A 20,392-nucleotide genomic window follows, 5' to 3' on the forward strand; every position below is an offset into this window, starting at 1 on the left:
AATGGCCTCCTCCTGCTCCCATTTATGTTTTTATATAAACTTCAGAATACATGCATTTAATTCTACTGATCTTAAGCTATCTTCTATGCTGGTCTGTGAGGCAAGTATCTTAAGACCAACAAAAACACTTTTGTTGTCAGATGCGGGCTGTAATTTAGCTAACTGCATTTTTCCATAATGCATTAAAATTTTTCACAATGTGTCCTACTAACAGAAATATCCCATTATCCAGATGATGTTTTAGAAAGGTGGTAATTTAGTATTCACTGTGGAAAAAAAAAAGCCCAACCATGTCATTTCTCATCTTTCTCTGCTCCCCCTTACCAGAAAGAAATGCAGTGACTCATGCTGGGGTATGTTCCACAAGCATCAGCAGCCCTCAAATACCTCAAGAGACCACATTTCATTTGAGTTGTTGCAAATATCAGCTAGCAAAGTCAAAACGTGTATTTTCCAGCAGGAATCAAAGATAGCAATGAAGAACAGGAACAGTAGATGACATTCCTTCCAGCACCCTGCACCCTGACCACAAAACCAATTATACTCATTCCATTGCTATCCCAAGATCAATTCACAACATAGTCAGTGAAGGTATTGAACTTATGCCTGTACAGGTCAACACCACAACACAATGACACGCTAAGTCATTGAGGATAATTGTTTGCTTTGTATAAAAAAAATGAACAATTTTATTTTGATGCAGAGAAGTAAAGCGTGTTATAAAAATGCCTAATTTTATGATTCCTAGCTTTTCGGAATATAACTTTGGGAATTGAATTTTTAATGAGGAAGTGGAAGCACCCAGTTTGGGAAGTTGGTAAAGAGACTTCAAGTTATTGAAATTCAAAGGATGGCCTGTGTTTATTCAATAAGGTCTGGCAGTATCTATGGACAGAGAAACAGAGTTAATGTTTCGAACCCGAGAGTTCTGAAAAAGTCATTTTGGACTCAAAACGTTAACTCTGTTTCCCTCTCCACAGATGCTGCCAGGCCTGCTGAGTTTTACCAGCACTTTGTTGTTCTTTCACATTTCCAACATCCGCAGCATTTGGCCTTACTGAACAAATAAAAGCAAAAGTTTGTAATGTGAGAATACTGAACAATGGATAACCCCTTTCTGAGAGGGGGTGGGTGAGGCCCATACTTCGAGGACGTGCGCGCGCCAAACAGCGAGCGCACGCACCAAACAGAGGGCGCGAGACACAGAGCGCGCGCCAAACAAAGAGAGCGAGACACAGAGCACGCACTCTGGAAGTTTAAGCGCCAGATTGGGAAACTGGAAAGAATTAAAGTGAATTACTAAGAGCTGTGGCATACTTTGATTTGAACTCAAAGAGTGAAGGAACCCTTAAGATCCTGTAATTTCTAGGGAAACTCTTGGGTGGAATTAAAAACTGAACTTGAAGTGACACTTACTCAGAAATAACCTGCTCGCTGTTGCTCAATTTGGGGCCTGTCAGGTACAAACGGGCCCCAGACCTCATGACGGCCTTGGTCCAAACATGGACAAAACAGCTAAGTTCCAGGGGTGAAGAGAGATGAGATTGTCCATCCTTGACATTAAGGTAACATTTGACCGGGTGTGGCATGTGACGAAAGTATAATAATTTTCATAATATTTTTCCGGTTTATTGTGAAGTAGGTTTATGGGTGTAATTATAGTTGGGTCTGACTGTGTGATTTAATTATATTTGGAATCAAGTAGACTGCAAGCTTGAAATCAAAAGAAGCTAGGTGTAGAAATGTGCTTGACATGCTAATGAGCAAACATGGATGCTGGCTTAGCAGGTAAGGTGTGAAGAGAATTTGCATTTTTTTGGGATAGATGAAGGGATTATTTGGATTTCAAAGGGATCTTAGCTTATTTACAACTAGCCAGATAAGCAAGGCTAAGGAGTGAGTTTATTTTTCCCAAAGGTTACTGAGAATACTGGCAACATGAAAGTTTTTATATTATGAGGAAGATGCAGTTTCAACGACATATGGAACAATAGAATTTACTTATTAAAGAGAGAAAAACATATATAAAAGGAGAATAAAAGCTATGTGAAGAGAAAGCCATGTAAAATCTAACAGGAGTGCATAAAACAGCCTTCAAGAAGCTTCCAGCCGTTTGTGCATAAATCCATTATGTAAAGTAACCGAAGTTGGGGAAAAACTTTGGAATTTCACTGTCAAGTGGGTACTGTGTTAACTTGCTGATTCTGTTTAAATTTAAAATCTATTTTGGACTGTTGCCTTAAAAGGGGTTGTGTAACTGGGAGTCACGTCAATTAGGAATTTTAAGATTTGCTATAGTAGCCAGTAATTGTAGTCTGATGTACGTGCTTGAAAACTCTTATCTTGTTAATATTTTAATTTTTAAAATCTTTGAAGGTCTTAATGGACTCATTCACAATGCACACATCTTCTCGTAATAAATACGAATTGCAAAACTGTTGTGATAGCACGGCCAAGTTTCCCTTGTGGATTTGGTCCACCTGGCACACATCTGCCACGTCATAACAGGCATCAAGGAGCCCTAGCAAAACTGAAGTCAATGGGAATCAGGGGAAAACACTCCACTAGTTGGGGTCATACTGAGCACAAAAGAAGATGGTTATGGTTGTTGGAGGCTAATCATCTCAGCCCCAGGACATCACTGCAGGAGTTCCTTGGGGTCGAGTCCCAAACCCAACATTCTTCAGCTGCTTCGTGACCTTCCCTTCATCATAAGGTCGGAAGTAAAAACGTTTAACAACGATTGCACAATGTTCAGTACCATTCACGACGACTCAGAAATTAAAGCTGTTTGTGTCTGCCTGCTGCAAGACCCGGCCAACATTCAGGCTTAGGCTTATAAATGACAACTAACATTTGTGCCACACAAGTGCCAGGCTATGACCATCTCCAAGAAAAAAGAGAATCTAACCCTCTCCCTCTAGACCTTCAATGGCATTACCATTGCTGAATTCCCCCCAATATTCTGGAATGCACTATTGAACTAAAAATCAACCAGACCAGCCAGATCAATACAGTGGCTATTACAACAAATCTGAGACTGGGAATTATGCAGTGAGTAACTTACCTCCTGACTCCCCAAAATCTGTCCATCATCCACCATCTACATGGCACAAATGAGAAGTGTGATGGGATCATCTTCATTTGCCTGAATGCATGCCACTCACACTCTTCTCTTAGGCAGTTCCTCTGGATCGAGAATGACTTGCTTCCACTCCAATTCAATGGGGTTGAGATGGCTGATAAGTCCAATGTGTGATTTGAAGACTCTGCCACATCTGGAGCAGGTGTTTGGAGGGTTAGACAGAGAAGTTGTAGAGGTTTATGCGCTCCCCCAAACACCTCAACTTCCCTTCTGCATGTTCCCAAGCAAGTCTCTCGATGTGTTCATTGTCATCTCAAAATGAACCTTCCCCATTTTAGTTTGTCACTAGCCAGTATCTCACATGAGTCGATAGGGATGTTTGATCTCTTCAAGGATGTTTGATCTCTTCAGGGATGCTATGAGGATGTCCTAAAGCATTTCTGCTGTCCACCTGGGAATTTCCTGCTAGAATGAATTCTGAGTAGAGCAGTTGCATCAAGAGCCTGGTGTCAGGCTTACGAAGAACATGTCTGCTCAGTAGAGGAGGCTTGGAGCAATTAGCACCTCCATATTAAGCATGTTGACTTGGGGAGAACACGGTGCTGTTTTACTGCCTTTCTTGCCACCCATTTGAGTACTTGCAAAGGTACTGCTGGGGGTTCTGCCCCAGTACTTTGCCTGCTGCAGGTTGACCAAGTCTCCAAAGCATATAGGAGTGTGGGGATCATTGCTGCCTGGTAAACCATGATGTCAAATTCTCCTTTTCTTAGCCGACCGAAGGCTGAACTGGCACATTGGAAGGGGTGATGAATTTCTTCGTCAATGTTAGCCTTTGTCGAGAAGAGGCTCCCAAGATGCAGAGAATGACCCACATTTTCCAGGATCTCAGTGTTACCTTATTTGATGGGGAGGGGAAGGTATTGTACTACAGGAGCTGGTTAGAAGAGGACCTTAGCTTTCTGGGTGTTTAGTGAAATCCCATTTTCTCATATGCTTCGGAGAAGGAGTTGACAATGACCTAGACCTAGAGGTGACTCTAGAACTAGAGATCACTGTTTAAAAACAAGGGGTTGCCCATTTAAAATAGAGATAAGGTGAAATTTTTCACTCAGAGGGTCGTGAGTCTTTGAAACTCCCTTTCTGCAAAGGTGGTGGAAGCAGAGTCTTTGAACATTTTTAAGGCAGAAGTGGATAGGTTCTTGGTAGGCAAGGGGGTGATAGGTTATCTGCGGTAGGTGAGATGCAGATTTCAGGTTACTATCAGATCAGCCATGATCTTATTGAATGGCGGAGAAGGCTTGAGGGGCTGAATGGCCTACTCCTGCTCCTTGTTCATATATTCAAATGACCTTAGTTTCAGAGTGAATGCACATACAATTGTCAGCTGCAGAATGAAGCTCAATGACTGAGGTTGAGATGATTTTGCTTTTGGGTTGATTGTGGCGTAGACTGAAGAATTTCCCATCTGTTCTGTAGACTTTGCAATTGACGGAGTCAAAGTCTTTCCTGAGGTCGAGAAAGACCACGTGCAGCGGTTGGTGCACTCCCTTGCATTTTTCTTAAATTTGCCCCGCGTGAAGATCACGTCTATGGTACCTCTCGATGGGTGAAAACTACACTGTGGCTCTGGGAGGGGTTCTTCAACCAATGGAGGAGGCGATTATGGAGCATCCGAGCAATTATTTCCCTTGCGGCAGACAGCAAAGAAACTGCTCTGTAGTTACCGCAATTGGATTTGATTCCCTTCTTGAATATGGTCATGAACACAGCACTTCCGAGATCCCCCAGCATGAAGGATATGAGATTGTGTGGCCGTGCCAGGAGTGCATCACTGCTCTACACCAGCTGGGACAAAGCAGTCGCTTGATTGCCATCCCAACCATCGCCTTAAACATTCACTCCATCCACCACCAATGCACAATGACAGTTGTGTGCAACACAGCCAAGATATGCTGGAGCAACTCGCCAAGTCTCCTTTGACAGCATCTTCCATACCCATGACATCTACCACTGAGATGGACAATGGCAGCAAATGCATGGGAACATCGCCACTTGCAAGTTCCCCTTCAAGCCATACACCATCCTGACTTGGAACTACATTGCTGTTCATTCATTGTCGCTGGATCAAAATCCTGGAACTCTCTCCTAACTGCGTTGTGGTTAAAGGAGGTGGGTTCACCACCTTCTTGTCAAACACAATTAGAAATGGACAACAAATACTGGCCTTGCTCACAATGCTCAATTCCCATGAACAAATAAAAAAATGGAACCCATGTTGCTTGCACCATTGACATTCTTGAAGTAAACTTACCATCACTGTGCCCCAACAGACCTTAGAAACGTCACAAGTGCACTCACTACTGCATTAGTATAGCATTTCACCTTTTCACACAAGCTATCCTGTTGTCGGAATTTTGATATATTACACAAAGCTGTGTGCAATGGCGCTACACCTGCTAAACTGCCGAAATGCAATGTATATGGGATGAGAAAAATTTAACTTTCATCCGCATCTGGTTTAGATTGTAACTGTTTCTCAATTTATGCTAACCAGGATATTCTTTCCAAATTTACAAACTGAAGACGACAGAAATTTTAACCACGAAACAGGACTGACTACATGTGGATCACACACAAGACAATTTTACTTCTGAAAACCCGTTGTCAACCTCTCAGTCCTTGCAAACTAAGGTGAGGTTGACAGTGACTGTCCTTGACATCAAGGCAGCATTTGACCCAGTGTGGCATCAAGGAGCTCTAGCAAAACTGAAGTTAATAGGAATTGGGGGACACTCCACAGGTTGGAGTCATACCTAACACAAAGTGTCACGGCTCACTGGGGATAATGCGCTGTCATATCAAGTCCCACTGTTCCCTGAGAACATGTGAAAAGTTTGACTGAACCACCAGTTTGCCCCAATTCTTCCTGTTTAATTTAGGTTAACAGGCTACAAGCACCAGGTTTGTAAAGTTAATAGTTAAATAACTGTTTATTAAACAAACTATCATTAACAAGTGACAAAAGAAAGAAATATGAACTCCTAATTTCTAACACTATAACTTAAACTCTTCCCCCTTCTTAAATCCCTATGCACACATACAAGACACACAAAAACATGGATTTTAAGGATGGGATAAAACATTTCAATTGCATCAATTCTGGAGTACAGGATTCAATGGGTTGATTTTGATTGATGTCTTCCAAATTCCTTTCAGTTCTTGTTGATGACACGAAGCAGTCTTCCAGAACTTTCAGTATTTAGTTCACTGGTTGAGCCCTTGCCTTTCAATGTCTCTAACAGTGATTTTCCCCTTTTGCCTCTTGACAGGGCTTTACCGAGAGAGAGCAGGTTAAAGAGATATGAGAAGAAAAAGCCAGCTAGCTATTACTGTGGAATTACTGGAGTTTTCCACACACAGGAGAAAGAGGTTTTAGGTCTAGTTCCTTCCAGGGTAGGAGCTATTCAGCTGCACTGCTCTCACATAAAACCTGGTCACCTGATCAGGAGCCAATTAAAATGTTGTTGTCAGGCAGCTTCCTTGGTCCAGGACTCCTTTCTGGCACCATCCTGTCTTTCATGGCACACAGTGTTCCAGAACTGCAAGATTGTATATATCGTTCATCCTGTTCCAGTGGACATGTCTTTCAAACTGCCGCCATTGTAATTATAATCCACAATCCAACAGAAAATAAGATGATATGTTCTTGACAACAATCCAATAGAAATAAAAAGATATATAAAGAGATGGTTGTGGGTGTCTGAGATCAATCATCTCAGTTTCAGGGCATCACTTCAGGCGTTCCTCAGGGTAGTGTCCTCGGCCCAAATATCTTCAACTGCTTCATCAATGACCTTCCCTCCAACATAAAGGTCAGAAGTGGGGAGGATCACTGATGATTGCACAATGTTCAGCACCAACTGCGACTACTCAGAAACCAAAGCAGTGTGTCCCTATGCAGCAATGCTTGACCAATATTCAAGCTTGGGCTGCTAAATGACAAGTAACATTCACACCACTCAAGTGCCAAGCAATGACCAGCTTCAACAACTATTTTCCCTCGACATTCAATGGCATTACCATCACTGAATCCCTCACTATTAACATCCCGGTGATTAATACTGACCAGAAGCTGAACGTGACCAACCATATAAATACTGTGGCTACAAGAGCAGGTCAGAGACTGGGAATTCTACAGCAAATAACTCACCTTCTGACTCCCCATCTAAAAGGTTCAAGCTAGGAATGTGGTGGAATACTCTCCACTTGCTTGGATGGGTGCATCTCTAACAACACTCAAAAAGCTTGACACCATGCAGGACAAAGCAGTCCACTTGATTGGTACCCCACCCACCATCTTAAACACTTACTCCCTCCGCCACCGATTAACAGTGGCAGCAACTCACCAAGACTCTCTAAAAGCATCTTCCAAACCTGCAACCTCTACTACCTAGAAGCACAAGGGTTGCAGTTACATGGGAACAGAACTCCCTGTAGGTTCCTGTCATGAAGCTAACATTTTTTTCATAATATTTTTCATAATATTTATTGTGAAGTAGCTTTATGGGGGTTGAGTATAGTTGGGTATGAGAGATTTAAATGCATTTTGTAGTCAAGCAGGCTGCATACTTTAAATCATCAAAAGAAGTTAGGTGCTTGACATGCTAATGAGCAAACATGGATGCTGGTTTAGCATGTAAGGTGTGAAGCGAATTTACATTTTTAGATAAATGAAGGGATATTTGGATTTCAAAGGGATCTTAGTCTGTTTACAATTAGCCAGATAAGCAAGGCTAAGGAATGTGTTTATTTTTCCCCAAAGGTTACTGAGAATAGTGGCAAAATGAAAGTTTTTATATTATGAGGAAGATACAGTTTCAAAGACATATGGAATAATAGAATTTACATATTAAAAGAGAGAGATATATATAAAGGAGAATAAAAAGTTGCGCATCAGAAGGCTATTTAAGATCTAATAGGAGCATGTGAGATAGCTTTCATGAAGCCGCCAGTATTTGTGCATAAGTCTGCTATCTAGAAATTTAAGATAGAGAAAAGCCATTTGGAATTCCACTGTCCAGGCTATTGCGTTAACTTGCTGAGTTTGTTTTAAATCTAAAACCTACAGTGGACCATTGCCTTAAAGGGACTGTAACTGGGAATCAGGTTAATTAGGAATTTTAGGAGTTATTATGGTAGTAATTGCAGTCTTATGTGCTTGACATCTTTTGTTAATAATAATATTTTAATTTAATTTTTAAAAATCTCTAAAGGTCTTAGTGGACTTATTACTTCTAAATTCAGTGCACACATCTCTGAATAAATACAAATTGCAAAACTGTTGTGACAGTGCAACCAAGTTTTCCTTGTGGATTTGGTCTCTCTGGCACACATGTGCCACATCATAACAGGTCCCCTTCAAGTCACCCAACATCCTGACTTAGAGCTGCATTGCCATTCCTTCCATGATGCTGGGTCCAAGTCTTGGAACTCTTTTCCTAACAGCACTGTGGATGTACCTGCACCACATGGGCTGCAGCGGTACAGGACAACAGCTCACCACCACCTTCTCAAGGTAGAGATGGACAATAATTGCTGGCCTAGCCAGTGATGTCCACATCCCTTGAACAAATAAAGTCAAAACGATAATCCCTTTTCCAATCTGCTTCGCTTCTCCAACGTCCTTCAGCCTACTGCCACACCCCAAGTCTGTGTCCATCTTTCCCACAACTCCAGTTTGAATCTTGACCAGGTTCAACACCTGCTGCAGCATCAAAAGGGACCCCCAAAGGCAGAAATGACAACGATTTTTAAAAATGCAATAGTGCATCCCTCCTGGACCTCACTGCAGCCTTTGACATGCAGCCGGTTCCAGCTTGGTGGGACTATCCTCTCTTGGCTCGACACTTATCTATCCAGCTGTAGCCAGAACATCTTTAGCAATGGCACTTCTTGCCTGCCTTTGCCACTTCAAAAGCATGCAATTAATTGCATCTGGAAGGACCTCAAGTCTCCATTAATTTGCGCTCATCCATAGCTCCGCTGTCCATATTCCTTACCTCACCAAGTAGCATTCAGCCACTTGGGTCCCACCCTCGTGAGCTCCCCCGCAACCCCTGCACTTTTCCTCTTCCCTGTCTCTCTTCAATACCCTCCTAAAAACCAACCTCCTTAACCAAGTTTTTGGTCACCCTACCTAATAAATGGTTTTGGTTTTGTTTAAGATATCTACCACCATAAAGTTCCACTTTGGATTGTTTGCGCTGCTTGAGATGAACATGGAATGGTATTAAAGTAGAATATGGTGGAGAAGTTGGTAAGCGTACTTGCATAAAACAATGTCAACATGGACATTATCTCACTCTTGCACTGAGAAAATTCATGGCCACAATGTCAATAATTTTCTTTCGTTTTCACTTATCGCAAAAAGTCCATTGTGGCAAGGGTTCTAGATATCTCAATTTGTAACAAATTTTGTCACCACCATCACATGCATTTTCAAATTATCTTCATATACATAGGAAGAAATGTAAATTTGAAAATTAATTTTTCCATGGTTCAGTGGTTATTTTTTAAAAAATCATTTACGGGATGTGGCTGGCTAGTCCAGCATTTATTGTCCATCCCTAATTTCCCTTGAGGTGGTGGTGGTGGTGAGCTGCCTTCTTGAACCACTGCGGTCTCTGTGGTGTCGGTACACCCACACTCTAGTGGGGCTTTGAGCATGGAGATCTGGTGGATCCAAGATTCAATCACTGGGCTGCACTTAGGACTTAGCTGATTTCAAATGGCCTACTTCTCTAGCTTAGGCAAGGGAAAACACTTTCGCATTAGTCAAGCAGGCATGACTGCCACTGGTTTAAGTTATTGTGCATGTTGGTCAAGGACAGGATCAGTAATAACGGCCAAGGGGAAATGGTTGAACATTCTGCAGTCACTCACTCTCCAGGGTCACAGGCATAGAGATACCAGAGAGTGACTCATAGTATGAGTCACAATCTTCAAATGCAGAGAGGTTAAAAAAAGAAAAGTGAACTAGAAATGCTTTAATGAAATTGTTCAAGTTGCAAGATGATAGAATGACGGGACAGATTGGTCTGATTCCAGCAATTGATCAATATCTAGTATTGTCTATTCTTGCTTCTATACAGTAATCTGTTCCCCAAGGATCTACCCTGGAACCCTCCTAATTCTCGTTTAAATGCTGGCCTTTGGTACATAAAAGCTGACAGTTTCTACAGGTATACCATCTCTCCTAACTTCTCCAAATTGTCAGCCTGCCTGTCCGACATCCAGTACAGGATGAGCAGAAATTGCCCCAACTAAATATTGGGTCCTTGCCACTAGCTCTGTTCCCTAGCCACGAAATCCATCCCTCTTCCTGACAAATGGTTAAAGCTGAATCAGCTTTAGAATAAGAATTTCTCAGCTTCTCAGCTTTTATTTGATTCCAAGATGAACATCCAACCACACATCTGTGTCATCACTAAGATTGCTTATTTCCACGACATCTAACTCCATCCTTGCCTCAGCTAATTTCTTGCTGAAACTCTCATCCATGCCTTTGTTACCTCCAAACTTGATTCTTCTCGCTCACTCCTGGTGGTGTCCCACACTCTAACTAGCTTAAATTTGAAATAATTCAAAACTATACTGCCTTTGTCCTAACTCACACCAAGCCCTGTTCGCCCATCACCCCTGTGCTTGCTAATCTACATTAGTAAACGATTAAGCAACACTTTGATTTTAAAATTCTTATCCTTGTTTTCAAATCTCTCAATACCACCCAAGAAGTTTGACATTGTTCTGGACAAAGCATCCCACTTGATTGGTGCTCCATCCTCCACAAACATTCATTCCCTCCTTCATAGTGCACACTGCTGCCACTGTGCACCAATCTATAACTTGCAATGCAATAACATAAGGTTATTAGACCAAGTGACCAAAAGTTTAGCCAAAAAGGTAGGTTGTAAGGAGCGTATTAAAAGGTGAGTTAGAGAAGCAAAGAGATTTATGGAGGAAATCCCAGAACTAGGCAGCTGAAGGTACAGCTACCAATGGTGGAGCAATGAAAATTGGAGATATGCAAGAGGCTAGAATTGGACAAGTGCAGATATCTAGGAAAGTTGTAGGGCTGGGAGAATTTAGAGATCTGGATGGATGAGGCCATGGAGGAATTTGAAAACAGGGGTGAGAATTTTGCAGTCAATGCTGGGAGCAGAGTGATGATGTGTGAACAGGATTTGGTGCTAATTAAGATGCATGCAGCAGAACTTTGCATGAGCTCAGGACTACAGACGATACACGATAGGAGGCAGGCCAGGAATTGGAATATCCAAGCCCGACCCAAATTTGGAAGGACTAAGGGTATAATAGCTTTTACTGCAGTTTTGGGTTTAAATGGGAAGAATATGAAAAGTTCAGACACCCATAACACTTTACTGAAACCTTACAATAACATAGTATGCTACCAATTGGGAAATCCACACCCCATATTCCTTTTGGATATTACCAACCAAACCCCCATGTAAATAATCTGATACTAGATGGGTAAAGTAGTCTTGCACACTGAGCTCTCTAGATGCCTCTGAAATTTGCAATACTATTGCATGAATATGGAGTGTACAATTCAAAATATGATCAAGTAACCACTTGATTTAATTCAACTTTAGCTGAAATTTATGCTGCATTCACAGTCCAAAAAAATACAGGTTTCTATTCTCCCTTGTTCTAATTTTATTTTAGCAAAAAACACACGCTCATGATATTCTTCCCTCTTGTTTGTACCCCTCGTTGGCTGTCAAGTATTTGGGATGTCCTTAGATCGTGAAAGGTGATATATAAATGCAAGTTCTTTGCTATAAAAAAGATAGGTGCAGTAAGACTGAACTGTTTCTGAATACTACAGATAGTGTGTTGCAGGACAGTCCATCAGAAAAATACAAAGTATAATTTTCATATAATTTTCCAGCTAGTCAATTCAAATGCCAGAAACTAATTGAAAAAAAAAAAGTGGGTTTACTTGCAACCACCAACCCCACCCAAAAAAAACTATTGTGGATGCATTTTGAAGGCAGATTAAGGATTTCTGTATGCACTGCCAAGAAATGTCCTTGTTAATTTAGCTATCCTAAAATGGATACAAACCAGACCTCACTGCAGTCAGAAATAAACTGGACAGGGCAGGCCGCTACCTTTTAATATAAAAGCAGTTGAATTTGTTGCAATGCTGGATAATGGTCAAAATCCCTATTTCTGCACAATGTAAATGGAAAACTAGAAAATTGGCAGTCCAGATTCAGACAGCATCATCTTCCAATAACCAAACAGCCACGTCACTCAGAGAAGCCTTCATACATTCGTTTCACCTACCCAAATTTGAGCTCCCTCATCTCCATTTTCTAACACAGAGCACACAAAAATACCAAGAACGTCTAATGACAAAGTCTTAGCTTGACAGAATATGTGACTTATCGTACCAGAACCCCCATTTACACTGACATATGCTTAAAAGTAGACAGAAATTTTATTTGCATCGTCACCAAATATATTCCATGTATTGGCATCAATACATAACAGGAAAAATCACAAGCCAGGAGGCTTTAATGTTGGGCAATATTTTTCTTCCATTTTACACTTAATTCATCATATCAAGCTGCTCTCATGTCTACCAGACCAGCAGCAGACCTGCAACCACCAATATTTCAAAACCTGGTGTTATGGGCTGCCAGTGTTTTCAGCTCAGGTAGTGCCTAACCCTATTTTGCCAATGTTCAAACTCCAATGAAATCACAAACTGATATATTCTAGAGAACACCATGTGATGCCTGACAAATAATACCTTTAGGTAGATGGGTGGGGGTGGCGGGGGAGGAGGGTCAGTGAAGGAGCGTAAATAGGAAGGAGACAGGGGGTCAGTCATATTTGTTCAATTTGAGCAGATTTGAAGAATTATTTGAATTAGTGTCAATTTAAAATTCCACAATACTGCACAGCTGAAAAGGACGCCCCCTGTAGTAGACAAAAATGTCTGCCACATTAAATTGGCTGCTTATCATCTTGGGAATTCTAGATAACATCTAAATTCCACTTTACCTACACAATTTGTTTAGAAACGGAACCACAGAAAAATCAACCTTACTCAAAACTTGAATCTGCCAAGCTTGTCCATGTATAAGATAATCTAGTACAGGTGGAAGATTACAAAGAACCGATATCCAGACAAGCTTGTAGGTGCCTGCTGGTAAATAAATCCCTTGTCATACTGTTCGGAACGACTGATTTTGGAATAAAGTTGGACCCTTGAGAGTTAATTGAAGTCTTTTCGCTTGCTCAATTAAACAATTTAAAAAAAAAATCATTTCTGCCATGTGGGTGTCTTTGGCAAGGCCAGTCCTGTATTTACTGCCCATCCTTAATTGCCCTCGAGAAGGTGGTGGCAAGTTGCCATCTTAAACCATTGTCATCTGTATGGTGATCATACTCAGTGTGCTTTCAGACAGAGTTCCAGAATTTTGACCCAACAAGAATGAAGAAATGGCAATATAGTTCCAAATCAGGATAGTGTGCGACTCAAGAGGGAAACTAACAGGTTGTGGTCCCAGGCACCTGTTGCCCTTGACCATCTAGGTGGCAGAGATTGCAAGTTTGCAAATACTTTATACACATTTAATTTTAATTCTGTTGAAAGAATTTTCCTGGAAGATTTAATGCCCAGTTCAAATCTGCCAATTTATATGAATTAAAACATTAGTGTTTGAATTGGAGCAAAAAAAACCAAAACAACAGATAATAATATCCAATTGCCAATCACTGCTGCTACACATTTATTCTGAAGCTATTACTCATCATAACCAGAAACAGAGTAGAAGCCCTATGATAGTTTAATTCTAGCATCTATTAATTTATTATATAACATAATGAAAACTGAAAATGATGGAAATACTCAGCAGGTCTGGCAGCATATCTATGGGGGCAGAAATAGAGTTAACGGTTCAGGTTGTGAAACAAATTCTGTTTTTCTCATTACAAATGCTGCCAGACCTGTTGATTATATACAGCATTTGCTTTTATTTCAGATTTCCAACATCCGAAGAATTTTGCTTCTGTTAGTTTTTTGACAGCTTATCCTAATATCTGCTGCTACTGCCTAGTCATAACCAAAATCAAAGTTTGCAGTTGAGCATTAATTTAGAAGATTCCAAAATATAATGGCCTTTGTTTCATTTTTGCTGTTACATTACAAATGAACAGCAATTTATAGCAAACAAAACAATGTGCCTGTCACCTGTTATAAACAAATTACGTTGTACCTAATTTTAAGTGCTAGGCCAATATGCAAAGATAGGAAAGACAAAGCATCTACATGCAGTGACAAAATCAAAATCATGTTTCACCAACTGTAAACAATATGCAGTCAACTTTGGTTTTAAGCAAGTTGCCCTGAAAAAAACAAAGAATAATCAGTACAAAATTACTTCTGTTAAGGGCAAATCATATTTAACTAACTTGCTTGATACTTAATGAGGTAACAGAGGGTAGATGAGGGTAATGCTGTTGATGAGGCACACATGGAGCTCCAAAAGACATTTTATGAAGTGCTGCACAAAAAAACATGAGCAAAGTTAGGCCTCATGGAATAAAGGAGACAGAAACATGGATACAAAATTGGTTGAATCATAGAAATAGAGAGTAGTGGTTAATGGATGTTTTTCAGACTGGAGGGAGGTTTCTTGTGGAATTCGCCAGGGGTCAGTGTTAGGACCCCTGCTCTTCATGATATCTATAAATGACCTAAATCTTGGTGTACAGGGGACAATTTCAAAATTTGCAGACAATATAAAAATTTGAAGCATTGTGAACCGTGAGGAGAATAGTATAGAACTTCAAAAGGACATAGACAACTTGGTGGAATGGGCAAAGTGGGAGACTAAATTTAATGCGAGAAGTGTGAACTGATTCATTTTGGTAGAAAGAATGCGGACAGATAATGTAAAGGGTGCATCTGGGTGTATATGTGCCTAAGCCATTGAAGGTGGCAAGGCAGGTTTAGAGAGCAATTAATAAAGCATCTTAGACTTTATTAATAGGGGCAAGGGTACAAAAGTAAGGAAGTTAAACTTGCATAAAACACTGGTTCAGCCTCAACTGGAGCACTGCGCCCAACTCTGGGTGCCACATTTTACGAAGGAGGTTTAGGCATTAGACAGTACTGAAAAGTTTTATGAGAATGGTTCCAAAAACTGGCAAATTTCCCCATTACAAGTATAAATCCAGAATAGTAGAATTATGGAATGTATTTTTTTTGCATTTTTGAAATAGTATAAAACTGAGAGAAAAAGCACAGAAAATTAAAATGCTGCCTATGCAAGGCCTAAAACTCCATGGGTTAATTCATACTGCACCTTTGTAATAAAGCATGTTAAGTGTTATTACAGTAACGGTGTGGTTATCATATTGAAATATTAGTTTTACACTAGGGTACAAGTTGATATACCTTAATTTGGGAGGCAAATATAGCCCCACTATTTAAAAAAGGAGGGAGGGAGAAAATAGGGAAATACAGACCAGTTAGCCTAACATCAGTAGTGGGTAAAATGCTAGAGTCTATTATGAAGGATATGATAACGAAACACTTTATTTAATCCTGTTGTTATCTTCAAAGTCCACATGGATTTAATGAAGGGAAATTATGTCTTGCAAACCTGGAGGAGTTTTTTTGAGGATGTAACTAGCAGAATAGATTAGGGAGAACCAGTGGATGTGGTGTATTTGGATTTTCAGAAAACAGTTGATAAAGTCCCAAGTAACAGGTTAGTGTGTAAAATTAAAGCACATGGGATTGTGGGTAATATATTAGCATGGATTAAGAATTGGTCAGCAGACAGGAAACAAAGTAGGAAGAACTGGCTCTTTTTCAGAGTGGCAAATGGTAACTATTGGGGCACCGCAGGGATCAGTGCTTGGGCCTGAGCTATTCACAATATATATCAATGACTTGGATGAGGGAGCCAAATGTAATATTTCCGAGATTGCTGACGACACGAAACTTGGTGGGAATGTGAGTGGTGAGGAGGATGTTAAGAGGCTTCAAGGCGATTTAGGCAAGTTGAGTGAGTGGGCAGATACATTGCAGATGCAGTATAACGTGGAAAAGTGTGAAGTTATTCACTTCAGTAAGAAAAGCAGGATAGCAGAGTTTTATTTAAATGATGATAGATTGGGAAATGTTGGTGTATAAAGGGGCCTGCTAGCCCTTATACACCAATCACTGAAAGCAAGCATGCAGGTGCAGCAAGCAGCGAAGGTGGCAAATGGTACGCTGGCCTTCATTGCGAGAGGACTTGAATACAGGGGCAAGGATATCTTACTGCAGCTGTACAGGGCCTTGGTGAGACCACACCAGGATTATTGTGTGCGGTTTTCATCTCCTTGCCTAAGAAAGGATATATTTGCCATAGAGGGAGTGCGGCGCAAGTTCACCAGACTGATTCCTGGGATGACAGGATTGTCATACGAGGGGGGATTGGGTCAACTGGTCCTGTATTCACTGGACTTAAGAAGAATGAGGGTACCTCATTAAAATGTATAAAATTCTGGACAGGCTGGGTGTAGGGATGATGTTTCCTCTGGCTGGGGTGGGGGGGGGCACGGTCAAGTCTCAGGGGGCGCAGTCTCAGGATAAGGGGTAGGCCATTTAGGACTGAGATGAGGAGAAGCTTCTTCAATCAGAGGGTGGTGAACCTGTGGAATTTTATACCATGGAAGGCTGAGGAGGGCAAGTCACTGAATGTATTTAAGAAGGAAACAGATAGATTTCTAGGCTCTAAAGACATCAAGGGATATGGGGAGAGAGTGGGATTATTGTGTTGAGATAAAGGATCAGCCATGATCATATTGAATGGCGGAACAGGCTCGAAAGGGCAAATGACCTAGTTCTGCTCCTAGTTTCTATGTTTCTGTGAAATAACACTCATTGTGGAATACAAATTTTGGTCTAACCTTAACTTTTATCTTGTTGATTGCCAGAGATGGATACAAAATTGGTTGGCTAAATTAAGGAAACAGTGCAATCGTTGCCACACTTATGTTTATTGCTTATTATGAAGTGCATTATCAATTTGGTGCATAAGAAAGTAGCTTTGGTCAGATCATCATCTTATGAACATGAAACAAATTCATGCTTGAGATACCAAGGACATACTGCTAACATACTGTACCAAACCATGTTACTCTAATTTCAGTACATAAAAATGCTTTCCATGTTAACTTACAGGCACAATGTAATGTTAGCTAAAATCATCAACAAGCTGCTGTGACATACATTTTTCAGGGCTAGTTCGATACTGTTCAATGCAGGGAGTAGCACAGAATTAACGTCAGTTCCTGAATCTCATTTCACCAAGATAAAACAAAAGAATCTGAGGTTAGAGAAATGAGGAAAGATAACAGTTGCAAGCTGTACAATTTTCTTTTATAAAAATTTGCATTTTTCTTCCATTTAAAATTAACCTTCATCTGTGAGTCATTGAGCCAAACACTTAAAAGTAACTAGATTTGAACGAGGTTCACAGAAACTGTCAGATTTAAATTTCTATTGCGGCCTACTCAAATCCAACAATGAACATCTTTCTACGCATTTGAAATGTGATTTTGCATGTTATGAAATATCTACGCAGTCCTGTAAATACAAGTGACGTTAAATTCAGCTTTGAGAGATGCTATTTGAAGTGAATTACAATACTATTCCACCTCTTCGTTTCCTCTGTTCCTCCTCTGCTGACTCACACTGGAACATTGTTCAACAGGCATAAGTGGTCTTTCCATCCCAGGCAGTAAGTAAGCATAGATAATAGGTAGTGAGTGTCAATCAGCATGGTAATGCATAGGTGGAGCAGGAAAGGGGGATTTATGATGGTGGTAGCCATAACCAAGCCTTACTCTATCCTCACTCAATATTCACATGCCTGTTTCTAGTACAAGTCACAGGACAGTGCATGAGATTCCCTGGCCAGTTTTTCTCCTCCTTACATTAGCAATAAAAAGATCTTATCATCTTCTTCTGAGGAAGTATCTCTGAATCAAGGATGACTTGTTTCACTCCTGTTCAATCTGTTTCGAGCTGCCTGCTAAGTGTTATGACGCATCAGATGATGTGTGCCAGGCGGATCAAATCCATGAGGGAAACTTGATCATGCAGTCTTAACTGTTTTGCAATTTTTATTTTATTTCGAGATGCGTGCCCTGAATTCAGAAGTAATAAGACTACCATGACTTGAGTTTTTTAAAAAATTAAATTACTATTTAAAGAAAAGATTTCAAGCACATACATAGGTCTACAAATTACTACTATAATAACTCCTAAACCCCCTAATTAATCTGGCTTCCAGTTACAACCTCGTAACGGGAACAGTAAAACAAATAGATTTAAACAGACCCAGGCAAGGCAACACAATACCCTGGATAGTGGAATTCAAAGTGAGTTTTTCTGGTCCTGTAGACAGCAACTTGATGCACAGAGGCTGAAAGCTTTACACACCTGTTAAAGATCTTAGAATGCCTTCTCCTCTTACACATAACCTCAACTCCTTTATACGTATTTCTCCCTTTTTAATGCAAATTCCATTGTTCCATTATGTCTTTGGAGCTTTACCTTTTTCATAACAAATCTTTTCATAGTATTCATATTCTCTGTAACCTTTGGGAAAAATAAACACACTGTTTGGCTTAGCTTCCTCTGCCTAGGTGTAATATCCTACCATCTCTTTGAAATTCAAAGTACCCTAATTTATCTATAAATGCAAATTTTCCTTACACCTCACATTCTAAAACTTCAGCCATGTTTATATAATTAAAATTTTAAACCTAGCTTCTCTTTGATGACTCAAAGCCTCCAGACCAGCTGTCTGCAACTCAAATTAAATCCACCACAGACAAAGACTATCCAAACCCTACTATTAACCTACCTTTACAATAAATCACAATAATATTATGAGAATTATATTTTAATGACATAAATCCAATGCACCATCCGCCACATGCAGAACAGGTACTGTTTAAAGGGTCCAGCAGATAAGTTGTTTGATTGGCAGAAATCTCCTGCCACAACCAAGTTCCGAGTAGAGTAGTTGCTTTAATCTGGTGTCAGGCATATGAAAGACATATTCCACCCAGCAGAGCTGGTTTTGAGTGATTAGCACCTCAATGCTGGATATGTTGATTTGGAAGAGGATGCTGCTGTTGGACGGCCTTGTCACCATATTTGGAGGATCTTGCAAAGGCACCACTGGTAGTACTTCTCCAGTGCTTTGCCTGCTGTCGGTTGTCTAATTCTTCAAAGCACAGGGATCGTGGGATTACTGCTCCCTGATAAACCATGACCTCAAATACGCTTTACTTCAGTTGGCCAACCTCTGAGCTGACACACTGGAAAAAATTATGAATTTTGTTGTCTATGCTGCCTTACTTGCGAGGGGGCTTTAAAGATACGGAAAATGGGTCTACATTTTCTGGGGTCTTGCTGTTGATCTTAATGAATCGAGGAGGGGGGGGCGGGGTGGTGGCAAGAGGAAGCTGCTTTATTGCGGGAGTTGGTTGGAAGACAACATTAGTTTTCTGGGCGTTTAGTGAAAGGCCCATTTTCTCATATGTTTTGGAGTCGTCGTTGACAAATGGCCTGGAACTCAGTTTCAGAGTGATCCACACAAGCAAGCATCATCTGCATACTAAAGCTCAATTGCTGAGGTTGGAGCGATTTTGCTTTTGGATTGATTGTAGCCTAGGCTGTACAGTTTCCTGTTGGTTTTGTAAGTTATCTCCACACCAGTTTGCTGGAGGTGAGGTGCCATTTTGCAGCAAGGAAATTGAGAAGTGTACCACCATTCTATCACTTATTAGAATACAAGAACATAACAGGAGTGGACCATACAGCTCATCCAGCCTGCTCCACTATTCAAGCAAGCTTGTTGTCAACCCATAAAAAGTTTCTTTCTGATGCCTCAGCTGATTTGGTAATAAGGAATCAAGCCATGAAGAAAAAGACAATCCAGGATTCAATCCCAGTTAGTTCTCAGCAGGACAGCAGTAAGAATGGTATAACTGGTTTCCACACACTATCTGGCTGAGGATAAAATCTTTCAGGGTTCTGACTCGTTTACTGTTCAGCAGTTCCTGTTGGAAGTGTATGTGAATGGTTGCCAGGAGATGGATGATATTTTGGATCTTGGCTGCGATGGCCACCCACGGTACAATGACCTGCCAACTCAATGACTAAGCCCATGCATGAAGGGCCTCCAATTCCTCCATCAG

General features: G+C 40.7%; 1 protein-coding gene across 7 annotated transcripts in view; it reads right to left on the minus strand.

Annotated features, from left to right (window-relative positions):
- The window catches only part of LOC121284806 (methyl-CpG-binding domain protein 5-like), a 261,093-nt gene that overhangs the window by 230,323 nt on the left and 10,378 nt on the right, over positions 1-20,392 (minus strand). Inside the window, exon 1 of one of the 7 annotated variants that reach the window (XM_041200518.1) lies at positions 14,594-14,683. The exons of the other annotated variants lie outside the window; for them this stretch is intronic. The gene's annotated coding sequence lies outside the window, so the exon portion shown is untranslated. Of the gene's footprint in view, positions 1-14,593; positions 14,684-20,392 lie in introns of those variants that run through there. 7 annotated transcript variants of the gene reach the window in all.

The sequence above is a fragment of the Carcharodon carcharias genome, chromosome 12, assembly GCF_017639515.1.
Source record: "Carcharodon carcharias isolate sCarCar2 chromosome 12, sCarCar2.pri, whole genome shotgun sequence".
Classification (NCBI taxonomy): domain Eukaryota; kingdom Metazoa; phylum Chordata; class Chondrichthyes; order Lamniformes; family Lamnidae; genus Carcharodon; species Carcharodon carcharias.